Genomic DNA, 15422 nt, shown 5'->3' with positions numbered 1-15422 from the left:
ACCGAAAAACAGTTATTGTGCTGACATTGCTTCCAGAGGCAGTTTGGAACTCGGTAGTGAGTACTGCAACCGAGGACAGACCAATTTTTTTGCAGCACTCGGCAGTCCTGTTCTGTGAGCTTGTGTGGGCACTATTTTGAAGGGGTGTTCACATACATTTGGCCATGTAGTGTATGTCTGTCTCGAACTCCACAACAGATGCAAAGATTGTTTTCCGCACAATGATAGTTTCAGCATCACCTCCTCATACAACACCAATAACCCAAACTTTTTTTGTGTGAACAGTAAATTGACACTAACTCAAAACTTCCAAAAGGCTGTCATTTCCTTGGATTGATGCTAAATTCACATTAACTTTTGAGTCGGTTGAGTACACTGGATCAGAGGCCTTATGGGTTACCATCTTAAGACGATCCGTGTCCTGCGATATAGATCCAGGAATAACCTATGGAATTTCAGTGCTGAAAATACCCTCCCAACCCCCTCTTCCTGAGCCAATCTCCTGGATTCCGTGCTTCTCCAATTCCCCTTCTAAACACACACTAGTGGCCGGCACAAATGTGAAATGTACTGTAGGTGTAGTGGAGAGTTCCCAATACACTAGACCAGACAGGAGAAACCACAGGGTTATATGGAAACAGTGTGCTGTTCCAGAACAGTAAGAACACTGTCTGTTTTAGCCTTATGCAAGACAGAGCCAGAACCCAGGGGTCACTCTCATTGGACAGTTTTAGGTTGACAACCATGCAGCGTTCAAAAAGTCTGCTTTGTGATGTGGTAAGTCTGGAGCCATGCTATTGAATGGAATGCAGCGGCGCTAGTGCTGACATAGAACACGCTTGTTCTCTTCCTGTTGTTGAGATTCGTAAAGCCAGTATCTAAAAGCAGCTTTGGGTTGGTTGGTTGGTATTTGTACTGAAGATCGCATGGGACAGGTTGTTGCCGGTAGTGGTGATGGAGAGCCAGTAGGGGGCACTACTTTCAATGGCTGTGGCACAACAGGGTCTGTGCCACAGCCAGGTGATAATTTAACGATGCTATTTTAGGCAGAAAATGATAAAATGTTCATTTTTAACAGAACTTGCTCTACCACGAGCACTAAAGGGCATAATCCGCATAGAACTATAATGCTCATACTACGAAACGTTAAAAAATATATATATAATAATGATTTTGAGGGGAAACGAATACTTTACAATAAAAATCAATTGATTTTGCTCTCTGCCAATTTCCTTTTTGCACATAAAGGATTTTCAGATGCAGTTGTTCAAGCATAGGGCAGGATTTACTGTCATTAACCAGGTCTCCATCCAACCTTTTCATGTGAGTAAAGTACATGTTGGATAAAAAATGTCACAACAGGCCTAATGGAAACAGCTAAATCGACAAAACAAAACAAAATAGTCTGTAAAATGTATTATGCAAGCAATGGCGGCGGAAACGCCTTTATGCGCAAATATTGATGTAATAACCATCATATCGAAGTAAACTTGGAGTCACACGATTATATGTTGTGTGGTCCTCCCACTACGACTCGGGAAAGCATGCAGTTTATTAGGCTATAGATGAAATACATTATTATGAATTTCAAAGGGCGGTGAAAGTGCACGGTAATGAGCTTGATGCTGCTTTCCAATAAATAAAAAGGCTCTTATTCTGGTGACATGATGATCGATGCTTGGCTGCCGTTTGACAAATAATCTTGCTCTTTTGTTTATTATAGGATTCTCATCATGTAGATAAACTACCCACACTGTATCTGAGAGCTTTTGGCTAGATCGCACGTGCAAAGACCAGAGTGGGCACATTCATTATATAACAAAACATGTTTTGTGACATAAGGATCTGTAGAGTTGAAAATGTGATAAAACCCATTTACTTGTAATTTTTATTTGGTACATGGAAATTTAATCGCAAAAGATATTTTTATGTGCACTACTTCATCATGCCCAGTTTTTTTTTAACGCAAAAAAGAATATTTGTATGGAAATCTGTCACCAATTGGATGGAAACCTAGCTACTGAGAGAAAAACCTCCTCTTCTTATTGAAATCTGGAAAAATCATAACCAAATAAAAATATGACTACAGTATATGACTGGTCCAAAAGGCGAGGGAGATTAGTTCTTTGAAAGAATGGGATAGGCCTCTCCCTGCACCTCTGCCGTCCACAGGGAACCAATAAAGATTAACAACGGCCCTATCAGGTTCCCAGCGCTCCACAAAAATGTCACGTCTAGACAAATCAGCAGTTCATCACACACCCCTTCCTCTGCTCATTTCAACTGGTCCTGGGGAGAGAGTCCTTGTGAAAAGACAGCATGTCTAGAACAGTAGACAGCTAGCCAGAGGGAGCCTATGCTAACCACAGAGATCCAATGCAGAGGTTCCCCGATCCTCTCAGTGTACCCAAAGGTGACAGTTCACAGACCAGTTCACAAGGAGCCCTTGTAGGTTTGCTGCCTCGTTAAACATGACTCATAGTTTTAAAGGCGCTAGTGATTTTTTGGGGGGCTCATGTGCCGCTGATGTCATGATATGAGAAAATGTCCCAGTGAAAAGAGGGGAGGCCAACGTTCATGAAAAGACGTTCTCTACTACCGCTGAGAGGCAACCGTTAAACCCCACGAGTGAAATTGCTTTGGTCGTCAAACAAAAGCAGAATATTGTGTATACCTTTCAATGGAACACAAAACATACACATCCAGACATACTGTCTAGGTGTCATTTAGCTTGGATAAGCTTGTTCATGGCGAAGAGGTGGGTGTCGATGCATGACAAACTCTGGCTCCAGTAGTTAGTTACCATGGGATGTGGAGGCCATGGGAAAAGAGCTTTAGGTAAAGAGCCAATAAACTAAGGGGGAGTGTGGGCGCCACATGCTGTACACGAATCACATGCCCTCGACTGTCGCCTTCCATGGTTTACATACTGTACTAGCTTCAGAGGCCATGTGCAGAGGGAAGTGACCACATTGAACAGATAAATGTAAACACACTGCAATACCAGATCGGGAGAAAATCATTAAATGCTGTGTAAGTAAATCATCAATGTAATAAGCATTACTTTATGTTGCAGGTTATCCGGGCTGGATAACACCAATAGGAAGACCTGCCTTTCACTTTCTGCACACAAATAAAACATCTCTGTTCAGTCTTTCACAACCCGATCCCATTCCGTTTCTGTTTTGTACCATTCCTGGAATGTCTGAACGAGAGAAAATGGGTTGAGACTGAAATATTTTTTCCAAACAACTGTTGGACCACAGAACGTCACTAAGCCCTGAGATTAAATAATTACGCAGTGCCTCTTACAGCAGATCACCACAAAGACGGCATTGTGGTTGCGCCAGAAAAGCCACCATTAACCTGACTTTACCATTATTCTCCCTAATTGCTCTCGGGCGGGAGAGGCACACATTTAAAAGTTGAACAGCCCTCCAGACTGGGCAGAAGAAAGGCTTCCTCTTCCACTCCATTGCAGTAAGTGGTTTAATGGAGGGGCGCATAAATCTCCCTTTGTTTTTAGCAACTGACATATTTTCCTCTATTTAAATCATGGATGTGAAACAGCAACAATTGAATTGTGGCTCCAGTGGAATCCAGTCCCAATATACAGGTTCTGGCGCAGAATCTATTTGAACACCCTCAGTTCGCTGTACTCGTCTGCTTTTAAGCGCGTAAGTGCAGTATATTAACGAGTTTGCATGTCTAGTGATAAAATATACTATAAATGTAGGCTGCTGTACATTATAAGGAGCAGCAGTAATGTTGGTGTTCCCATGTCACAAAAACGTTACCCAGAGCATTTGAAACATACAGTTTAAACTATATCATTCGAAAATGAGGTTAAGCAGCAGTGCTGCAGGATACTAGGTTACATTTTCCTGAATTGCTCATTCACATAATCATTGGAAATGCACTGTCAGGCCTTTGGAACTGGGCGTTGGTTTTAACCCAATGAGTCCCACTGTAACGCTAGCGTGATTTAGGACTTTCTAACCCCTTTTATACATAGAGCAGTGTTTGTGAGACAAGGGTGGATCCCGAAAGGGCCCGGGGCCGGGTCTTTTATACAAAAACGTCTGTTGAGTCCGAAATAGTTTGAGTTACAAACTATTTGTTTTGCTCTATGATGCTCACAAGCTACACAAGAGTCGTTAATACTAACAAACTATCATGGTCCAAACAGACCAAGACGGTCGTGAAGAGGGCACGACAACACCTATTCCCCCTCAGGAGACTGAAAAGATTTGGCATGGGTCCTTAGATCTTCAAAAAGTTCTACAGCTGCACTATCGAGAGCATCCTGACTAGTTGCATCACCACTTGGTATGGTAACTGTTTGGCATCTGACCACAAGGCGCTGCAGAGGGTAGTGAGTACCACCCAGTATATCACTGGGGCCAAGCTTCCTGCTTACAGAACCTCTATACCAGGCGGTGTCAGAGGATGGCACTAAAAATGGTCAAAGACTCCAGCCACCCTAGTCATAGACTGTTCTCTCTGCTACCGCATGGCAAGCGGTACACGGAGCGCCAAGTCAAGGTCCAAATAGTTCCTTAACAGCTTCTACCCCCAAGCCATAAGACTGCTAAACAGTTAATCAAATGGCTACCCAGACTATTTGCATTGACCCCCTTTAATACGCTGCTGCTACTCGCTGTTTACTATCTATACATAGTCACTTTACCCCTACCTACATGTACATATTACCTCAATGACCTTGACTAACCTGTACGCCCGCACATTGACTCGGTAACGGTACCCGCTGTATATAGCCTCTTTTCTTTTTAGCAAATATTTTCTTACTTAAAAAAAATATCTGCATTGTTGGGTAGTAAGCATTGTGTCACGATCGTGTGGGGGATTTACGGACCAAAACGCAGCAGTTGGAAAATAAGCCATCTTCTTTTATTATACCACGAAGATGAACACGACACGAAACACTTTAACAAAACAACAAAATAACAAAACGACCGTGAAGCTACAAACGTTGTGCACTTACACACACTGGCTACAAACGTTCTTACATAGACAATTACCCACAACCAATGAGAGCCTATGGCTACCCTAAATAAGGCTCCCAATCAGAGACAACCGAAATCAGCTGTCTCTAATTGGGAACTCATTCAGGTAACCATAGACTCTCCTAGATTACTAACCAACATAGACAACGCTAGACATATACACTCAACACAAAACCATATACTCCACCCCATAACCCCTTTACCAAATAAACACCCAAAACCAACAAAAACATAAACATAACCCATGTCACACCCTGACCTAACTAAAATAATAAAGAAAACCAATAATACTAAGGCCAGGGCGTGACATAACCCCCCCCTTGAGGCGCGAACTCCGGGCGCACCATACACAGTCTAGGGGAGGGTCTGGGTGGGCTTCCATCCACGGTGGCGGCTCCGGCTCTGGTCGCGGTCCCCACGTCACCACAGTACCTAAACACCTCCTAGGCTTCCTCCAAACGACCCCCCTCCACCTTAACCCCATTGCATTCAGGGGCAGTTCCGGACTAAGGGGCAGTACCAGGGTAAGAGGCAGTACCAGGGTCAGGGGCAGTACTAGGGTCAGGGACAGTACCAGGGTCAGGGGCAGTACCAGGGTAAGGGGCAGCACCAGGGTAAGGGGCAGCACCAGGGTAAGGGGCAGCTCCGGACTGAGGAATGGCAGCTCCGGACTGAGGGACTGCAGCTCCGGACTGAGGGACTGCAGCTCCGGACTGAGGGATGGCCCATGGCTGGCTGACGGATCTGGCTGCTCATGGCTAGCTGACGGATCTGGCTGCTCATGGCTAGCTGACGGATCTGGCTGCTCATGGCTAGCTGACGGATCTGGCTGCTCATGGCTAGCTGACGGATCTGGCTGCTCATGGCTGGCTGACGGATCTGGCTGCTCATGGCTAGCTGACGGATCTGGCTGCTCATGGCTAGCTGACGGATCTGGCTGCTCATGGCTGGCTGAATGATCTGGCTGCTCCTGTCTGGTTGGCGGCTCTGGCAGATCCTGTCTGGTTGGCGGCTCTGACAAATCCTGTCTGGTTGGCGGCTCTGGCAGATCCTGTCTGACGGACGGCTCTAGCGGCTCCTGTCTGGCTGGCGGCTCTAGCGGCTCCTGTCTGGCGGACGGCTCAGTGGGCTCATGGCAGACGGGCGGCTTTGCAGGCTCATGGCAGACGGGCGGCTTTGCAGGCTCATTGCAGACGGATGGCTCAGATGGCGCTGGGGAGACGGATGGCTCAGATGGCGCTGGGGAGACGGATGGCTCAGATGGCGCTGGGGAGACGAGCAGTTCAGTCATCGCTGTGCAGACGGCAGACTCCTGCCGGCTGAGGCGCACTGTAGGCCTGGTGCGTGGTGCCGGGACTGGTGGCACCGGGCTGGGGACACGCATCTCATGGCTAGTGCGGGGAGCAGGAACAGGGCATACTGGACCCTGGGGACGCACATTAGGCCTAGTGCGTGGGGCCGGAACTGGTGGTACCGGACTGGGGACACGCATCTCAGGGCTAATGCGGGGAGCAGCAACAGGATGCACAGGACTCTGGAGACGCACAAGAGGCTTAGTGCGTGGTGCCGGAATTGGTGATACCGGGCTGGAGACACGCACCATAGGACGAGTGCGTGGAGGAGGAACAGGGCTCTGGAGACACACTGGAAGCCTGTTACGTGGTATAGGCACTGGTGGCACTGAACTGGGGCGGGGAGGTGGCGCCGGAAATACCGGACCGTGCAGGCGTATTGGCTCCCTTGAGCATTGAGCCTGACCAACCTTACCTGGTTGAATGCTCCCCGTTGCCCGACCAGTGCGGGGAGGTGGAATAACCCGCACCGGGCTATGTAGGCGAACCGGGGACACCATGCGTAAGGCTGGTGCCATGTAAACCGGCCCGAGGAGACGCACTGGTGGCCAGATATGTAGGGCCGGCTTCATGACATCCGGCTCAATACTCAATCTAGCCCTGCCAGTGCGGGGAGGTGGAATAACCCGCACCGGGCTATGCACACGTACAGGAGACACCGTGCGCTCTACTGCGTAACACGGTGTCTGCCCGTACTCTCGCTCTCCACGGTAATTACAGGGAGTAGGCGCAGGTTTCCTACCTGACTTCGCCACTCTCCCTTTAAGCCCCCCCCAAAGAAATTTTTTGGGTTTTCCCACAGGCTTCCTACCGCTTCGTCGTGCTGCCTCCATTCGCCGGTATCCCTCCTCGCACTGCGCCAGAGAATCCCAGGCGGGCTCCGGCACTCTCCCTGGGTTGATCGCCCACCTGTCGATCTCCTCCCACGTAGTGTAACCCAGATCCTTTGTAGGTTCCTTTTCCTGCCTCCGAGCTAGCTCCTCATATCGCCGCCTCTCTGCTTTCGCTGCCTCCAGCTCAGCTTTGGGGCGGTTATATTCTCCTGGTACCTCCCGGTCTAAAATTTCCTCCCATGTCCATAAATCCTTGTATTGCTCCTGTTGCCGCTGGTCATGCTGCTTGGTCCTATGGTGGGTAATTCTGTCACGATCGTGTGGAGGATTTACGGACCAAAATGCAGCAGTTGGAAAATAAGCCATCTTCTTTTATTAAACAACACGAAGATGAACACGACACAAAACACTTTAACAAAACAACAAAACGACCGTGAAGCTACAAACGTTGTGCACATACATAAAGGCTACAAACGTTCTACATAGACAATTACCCACAACCAATGAGAGCCTATGGCTACCCTAAATAAGGCTCCCAATCAGAGACAACCGAAATCAGCTGTCTCTAATTGGGAACTCATTCAGGTAACCATAGACTCTCCTAGATTACTAACCAACATAGACAACGCTAGACATATACACTCAACACAAAACCATATACTCCACCCCATAACCCCTTTACCAAATAAACACCCAAAACCAACAAAAACATAAACATAACCCATGTCACACCCTGACCTAACTAAAATAATAAAGAAAACCAATAATACTAAGGCCAGGGCGTGACACATTGTAAGTAAGCATTTCACAGTAAGGTCTACACCTAATTGTATTCGGCGCATGTGACAAATACAAATTTGATTTGAAGGTAAGGGTTTTTTCTACATAGAAATTCAAAGGAAATCCCATGACATAGTGTATATAATACTGTAATAATCTCACATAGTTGCTGTTACAAATTCCAAACTCCTCACAGTCACTAACTAGTTGGATATTATTTTCCCACAGAGCAACAATTTCTGTACTTACCGCATTGACATAAATTCTTTTTTATCAGGTTTCTGCTTTGGCGGACATTACATTTTAATTTACATTTGTCAATAAAACGAATGAATGCAACTGTTTGTTAAATTGTTTTGGTAAAACACTTCACTGTGAGGAAATATATGAAGATAAATTAAAGTCAGATAAATGAAAAGCTTATTTGTGCTGGAGTCTTGGACTAATAGGGTTAATTAGGGGTCACCCTGTCTCCTCCTTCATTAACTTGGGGTGGCAGGTAGCCTAGTGGTTAGAGCGTTGGACTAGTAACCAAAAGGATGCAAGATCGATTCCCCGAGCTCACAAGGTAAAAAATATGTTGTTCTGCCCCTGAACAAGGCAGTTAACCCAGGCTGTCATTGAAAAAAAGAATTTGTTCTTAACTATCTTGCCTAGTTAAAGAAAAAAGTTAAAGGGATCATTTTGGCAATGAGGCCTTTTTTGTGTGTATATATACAGTACCAGTCAAAAGTTTGGACACGCCTGCTCATTCAACGGTTTTTCTTTATTTGTACTATTTTCTACATTGTAGAATAATAGTGAAGACATCAAAACTATGAAATAACACAGATGGAATCATGTAGTAACCAAAAGTGTTAAAAAATCTGAATATATTTTAGATTCTTCAAAGTAACCACCTTGTTGATAACTTTGTACACTCTTGTCATTCTCTCAACCAGCTTCATGAGGTAGTCACCTGGAATGCATTACAATTAACAGATGTGTCTTGTTAAAAGTTAATTTGTGGAATTTCTTTCCTTCTTAATGCGAATTGAGCCAATCAGTTGTGTTGTGACAAGGTAGGGGTGGTATACAGAAGATAGCCCTATTTGGTAAAAGACCAGGTCCATATAATTGTTTTACTTTTACCCATTTTTCTCCCCAAATTCGTGATATCCAATTGCTAGTTACAGTCTTGTCCCATCAATGTAACTCCCTTACGGACTCGGGAGAGGCGAAGGTTGAGGGCCATGCATCCTCCAAAACATGACCCTGCCAAGCCGCACTGCTTCTTGACACACTGCTCGCTTAACCCGGAAGCCAGCCGCATCAATGTGTTGGAGGAAACTGCCGACCGAAGTCAGCTTGCAGGCACCCGGCCCGCCACAAGGAGTCGCTAGAGCACAATAGGACAAGGAAATCCCGGCCAGCCAAACCCTCCCCTAAACCAGACGACGCTGGGCAAATTGTGCTCCGCTTCATGGGTCTCCCGGTCACGGCCGGCTGTGACACAGCCTGAGATCGGACTCGGGGCTGTAGTGACGCCTCAAGCACTGTGATGAAAGTGCCTTAGACTGCTGCGCCACTCGGGAGAGAACAAGGCCCTTATATACTTCAGAAAAGTCAGATGATGTCATGGATCCAAGTTTTATGTATCTGTGTCCAGTATGAAGGAAGTTAGAGGTCATTTTCTAACTAGCGTTAGAGCAATGACTGGAAGTCTACAGGAACAGCTAGGTGTAGACTTCCAGTCATTGCGCTAACCTTAGTTAGCAATTGCTTTAGTTAGCACCTTCCGTCAAACTGCATGCAAATAATATCCACGAGTTATCCACGAGTTTATCACACTATGGGAAAGTAGATAAAGGGCCTCATTGTCAAAATCCCGAACTATCCCTTTGGTAGTGGGTTTGCGTTCAAATTGCAAGTTTCATTCAGGCTGGCATGGTTCGCTTTTGTACGGATTTAACTGTTGTTGGACTTTAAGGTCATGAATTAACAGCACACAAAAGAGACACAGGGGGAAAAAACTATTTGACTTCACTGCCAGACAAGGAGGCCTTTGAACAGACAGGAATGCCAATGGAGAGGTAGAGGGCAGCTGGTCTCCAACATTCAACCTTTTCAAAACACCACATCTACTGGTCTGCAGTTCATCTCACAAATAAATCCATGATTAAAAGGAGGAAGAATGTATTAACACCTGCCAGATCTGGCAAACGCTAAAGGAATTAGACTACAACTCACTATAAAACTGGGAGGGATCGCGGGAAAATGGGAAAATCCACAGAGCAAATACGTGCTGGGTTTCAGGAGTTTTTACCAGCAAACTCCGGAAAAGCCTCCTCAACGCCTTCTCAGGGATGCTCCCACTGTAACCCTAGAGGGCCCTACTGTAGCTGTTAAATAGCCTTCACAAGTCCACGGGCCTCTGTCATGAAAACCAATATGTCATGCACTGCGCACTTCCTAAGCTGTTCGTCATCAGCCAAAGGAAACAACCAAGTGGAGTGATTTGAATGCGTGGCTGGGACGTGGCAGCTACATTTCATTTGCTTATGTTTAAAATCATCAGGAGTCATTTGGACATATCCTGTGGTTTTTGGACCGGGGCCCGAAGCGGCGCGTGGGTTTAGTGTTGTCAGAGGTGGAGAGTTCTGTCTGCTGGGGTCTAATCGGAGGGATCTGGCCTTGGTACAGCTAAATACAATGCTTAGCAGAAAATGAATGGAGCAAACAACCTATGATAGATGATAGGGAAACTATGTGTTAGGGCTCTAATGATTTCCTGTTGTCTGATGGAGCAATTGCGATTGGATTATTTACCATGCCCACTTCCCCAAATAAAAGGCTAAGGTCTTGATATCATCTCGGAAAGTTTAACTCAATCTGTCTTAACGGTTTGCCACCTAAAGGTTACCTCAATACCAGTACCTACATTTGGATTAGTAACAATGACATTCATTTACAGTACCTCCTCTCTTACAGCCTCTAATAATAGCCCTGGCATGTGTGTATGGTGGGCCATAGAGCACACGACTGTTAGCTACTGCACGTAGCTACTGTGTTAGCTACTACACAGACAGAAGGCGTCACCGAGGGGAAACCCCACCACTTCTTGACATACGCACACATTATTTACCCAAGACAAATGGCAATGTGGGTAAGGTTAAAACAACATCCTTACAACGAGGGCCTAAAAAGTTCACCATTGACATTGGAAAACCTGTGCTTGTGCTAAAACGCATTGTGCAAGCTAGCATTCCTTCCTTCAATCTTTCAGGGCTAATGTATATGCATATCTGCTGACGACCTTGCTGAGAGACTGATCTGAGAGACGCTCTAGTCGTGTGTTATTGTTTTCAAAATCTGATGAATGAACCAACAGTTGACCCCTGTAAAAACAGACCTGCAAAAACAAACTAGGTGAAGTACAGTTAGTAAATCATGTCAACAGTTCGCCAGGATACATTACATGGCCAAAGGTATGTGGACACGTGCTCGTCGAACATCTCATTCCAAAATCATGGGCATGAATATGGAGTTGGTCCCCCCTTTTGCTGCTATAACAGCCTCCAATCTTCTGGGAAGGCTTTCCACTAGATGTTGGAACATCGCTGCGGGGACTGGCTTCCATTCAGCCACAAGAGCATTATTGAAGTCGGGCACTGATGTTGGGCGATTAGGCCTGGCTCGCCAACGGTGTACCAATTCATCCCGAAGGTGTTCGATGGGGTCGAGATCAGGCCTCTGTGCAGGCCAGTAAAGTTCTTCCAGACCGATCTCGACAAACCATTTCTGTATGGACCTCGCTTTGTGCACGGGGGCATTGTCATGCTGAAACAGGAAAGGGCCTTCCCCCAACTGTTGCCACAAAGTTGGAAGCACAGAATCGTCTAGAATTTCATCCTTGCTGTAGAGTTAAGATTTCCCTTCACTGGAACTAAGGGGCATCCTCATCCACCAAACTTTGCATTGGGGCAGGTAGCGTTCTGCTGGCATCCGCCAAACCTAGATTTCTCCATTGGACTGCCAAATGGTGAAGCATGATTCATCACTCCAGAGAACGTGTTTCCACTGCTCCAGAGTCCAATGGTGGCAAGCTTTACATCACTCCAGCCGACGCTTGGCATTGCGCATGGTGATCTTAGGCTTGTGTGAGGCTGCTCGGCCATGGAAATCCAGTTCATGAAGCTCCCGACAAACAGTTATTGTGCTGACGTTACTTCCGGAGACAGTTTGCAACTCGGTAGGTAGTGAGTGTTGCAACCGAGGACAGACAATGTTTATGCCCTACGCGATTCAGCACTCAGTGGTCCCGTTCTGTGAGCCTACACCTTTTGCGTCTGAGCCGTTGTTGCTCCTAGACGTTTCCACTTCAAAATAACAGCACGTCTAGTTGACCGGCGCGGCTCTAGCAGGGCAGAAATTTGATGAACTGACTTGTTGGAAAGGTGGTATCCTATGACGGTGCCACGTTGAAAGTCACTGAGCTCTTCAGTAAGGCCATTCTACTACCAATGTTTGTCTGTGGAGATTATATGGCTGGGTGCTTGATTTTATACACCTGTCAGCAATGAGTGTGGCTGAAATAGCTGAACTCACACATTTTAATGGGTGTCCACATACTCTAGTATATATCGTGTATATATAATTTCCCCTATATCTATGGCTTGGAATATTTTGTTATGCCTGCAAATGAGTGTTATGCAAACATTTAAGCTTACATGATGGATTTACTGCAAATAAACTTTGCTTGGCTCTGACCACAAAGGGTTGCTACAGTTCATGACATCAGTGGTCCATATATCTCCGTGTGCTCCTGACATATATCATAATTTGGCCAAAATCAAATAACAGCTTGACTTCTACATGGCAATTAGTCACATTCATAATCCCTCCAGCTCTTAAACCAACCAAAACAAACGTGTTATGTTCCCCCTTCCATAAGGACTTCTCTCATCTTTCAGGGCTGTGTTAGACAAATGCATTTGGGCAGCTATGTCACACTGGTAATGTGAAAAAGCACAGATATCAGAACTCCCCTAGGGACCACCGGGTTGGAGGCTCAGTCGCCACTTCAATTCATAACCAACCACTCGGCTGCCAAGTGCAAAAATTAGGTGCGATGTCGATTTGTGGAGCCAATACCTCTTCATATTGGGTTACCAGGAGAAAGAAGGGGGGGGGGGGGGGGTCTTTCTGTGCTAGACGTCATTAAAACAGGGGCTCCAAGAGCATACATTGGTTGCATTGCTGAAATAAATAGGGAAGATCTTAATGTTTTAACCATGTGTGCTAAAGGATTGGCATTTGGCCAGATACAGACTACACCTTGAGTCGTGCTAAGAGGGGCTATCAAATTATTATTGCCTTTTGGATAACTTGAAGAACAGAACCAGTGGCATAAACAATCCATAACCTTTTTTATTTCACCTTTATTTAACCAGGTAGGCCAGTTGAGAACACGTTCTCATTTACAACTGCGACCTGGCCAAGATAAAGCAAAGCAGTGCGACAAAAAACAACAACACAGAGTTACACATGGAATAAACAAAAGTACAGTCAATAACACAATACAAAAATATATATACAGTGTGTGCAAATGGAGTAAGGAGGTAAGGCAATAAATAGGCCAATAGTAGCGAAGTAATTACAATTTAGCAAATTAACACTGGAGTGATATATGTGCAGATGATGATGTGCAAGTAGAAATACTGGTGTGCAAAAGAGAAAAAAAAGTAAATAAAAACAATATGGGGATGAGGTAGGTAGTTGGATTGGCTATTTACAGATGCAGCGATCGGTGAGCTGCTCAGATATCTGATGCTTAAAGTTAAAGAGGGAGATATAAGTCTCCAACTTCAGCGATTTTTATAATTCGTTCCAGTCATTGGCAGCAGAGAACTGTAATGTTGGCTTTGGGGATGACCAGTGAGATATACCTGCTGGAGCGCGTGCTACGGGTGGGTGTTGTTATGGTGACCAGTGAGCTGAGATGAGGCGGAGCTTAACCTAGCAAAGACGTATAGATGACCTGGAGCCAGTGGGTCTAGCGACGAATGTGTAACGAGGGCCAGCCGACGAGAGCATACGGAGTGGTGGGTGGTAGGGGCTTTGGTGACGAAACGGATGGCACTGTGATAGACTGAATCCAGTTTGCTGAGTAGAGTGTTGGAAGCTATTTTGTCAATGACATCGCCGAAATCAAGGATCGGTAGGATAGTCAGTTTTACGAGGGTATGTTTGGCAGCATGAGTGACGGAGGCTTTGTTGCGAAATAGAAAGCCGATTCTAGATTTTATTTTGGATTGGAGATGCTTAATGTGAGTCTGGAAGGAGAGTTTACAGTCTAGCCAGACACCTAGGTATTTGTAGTTGTCCACATATTCTAAGTCAGAACCATCCAGAGTAGTGATGCTAGTCGGGTGGGTGGGTGCGGGCAGCGATCGGTTGCATTTAGTTTTACTAGCGTTTAAGAGCAGTTGGAGGCCACGGAAGGAGTGTCGTATGGCATTGAAGCTCGTTTGGAGGTTTATTAACATAGTGTCCACAGAAGGGCCAGATGTATATAGAATGGTGTCGTCTGCGTAGAGGTGGATCAGGGAATCACCCGCAGCAAGAGCGACATCATTGATATATACAGAGAAAAGAGTCGGCCCGAGAATTGAACCCTATGGTACCCCCATAGAGACTGCCAGAGGTCTGGAAAACAGGTCCTCCGATTTGACACACTGAACTCTGTCTGAGAAGTAGTTGGTGAACCAGGCGAGGCAGTCATTTGAGAAGCCAAGGCTGTTGAGTCTGCCGATAAGAATACGGTGATTGACAGAGTCGAAAGGCTTGGCCAGTTCGATGAAGATGCCTGCACAGTACGGTCTTTTATTGATGGCGGATATGATATCGTTTAGTATCGTTCAGCGTGGCTGACGTGCACCCGTGACCAGCTCGGAAACCGGATTGCACAGCAGAGAAGGTACGGTGGGATTCGAAATGGTCAGTGATCTGTTTGTTAACTTGGCTTTCAAAGACTTTAGAAAGGCAGGGCAGGATGGATATTGGTCTGTAACAGTTTGGGTCTTTAACCTATCAGCTTAAAGGGACCAAAACACAGCCTGGGTTTGATTATAAGAGAAACAACCCCAAATTGTAGGCCAATGAATCTGGAAAGGGAAAACATTGTATGACCAAACAATATTTTACCTTGTCTTATCTCTACAGTGGCAAGAAAAAGTATGTGAACCCTTCGGATTTCTGCATAAATTGGTTGTAAAATTTGTCACAACATTAGACTATCACAGTGTGCTTAAACTAATAGCACAGAAACTATTGTATTTTTCTTGTCTATATTGAATACATCATTAAAACATTCACAGTGTAGGTTGGAAAAAGTATGTGAACCCCTAGGCTAATGACTTTTCCAAAAGCTAATTGGAGTCAGGAGTCAG

This window comes from Salvelinus fontinalis, chromosome 1 (genome assembly GCF_029448725.1).
Source record: "Salvelinus fontinalis isolate EN_2023a chromosome 1, ASM2944872v1, whole genome shotgun sequence".
NCBI classification, from domain to species: domain Eukaryota; kingdom Metazoa; phylum Chordata; class Actinopteri; order Salmoniformes; family Salmonidae; genus Salvelinus; species Salvelinus fontinalis.
This window is presented reverse-complemented; position numbering follows the sequence as displayed.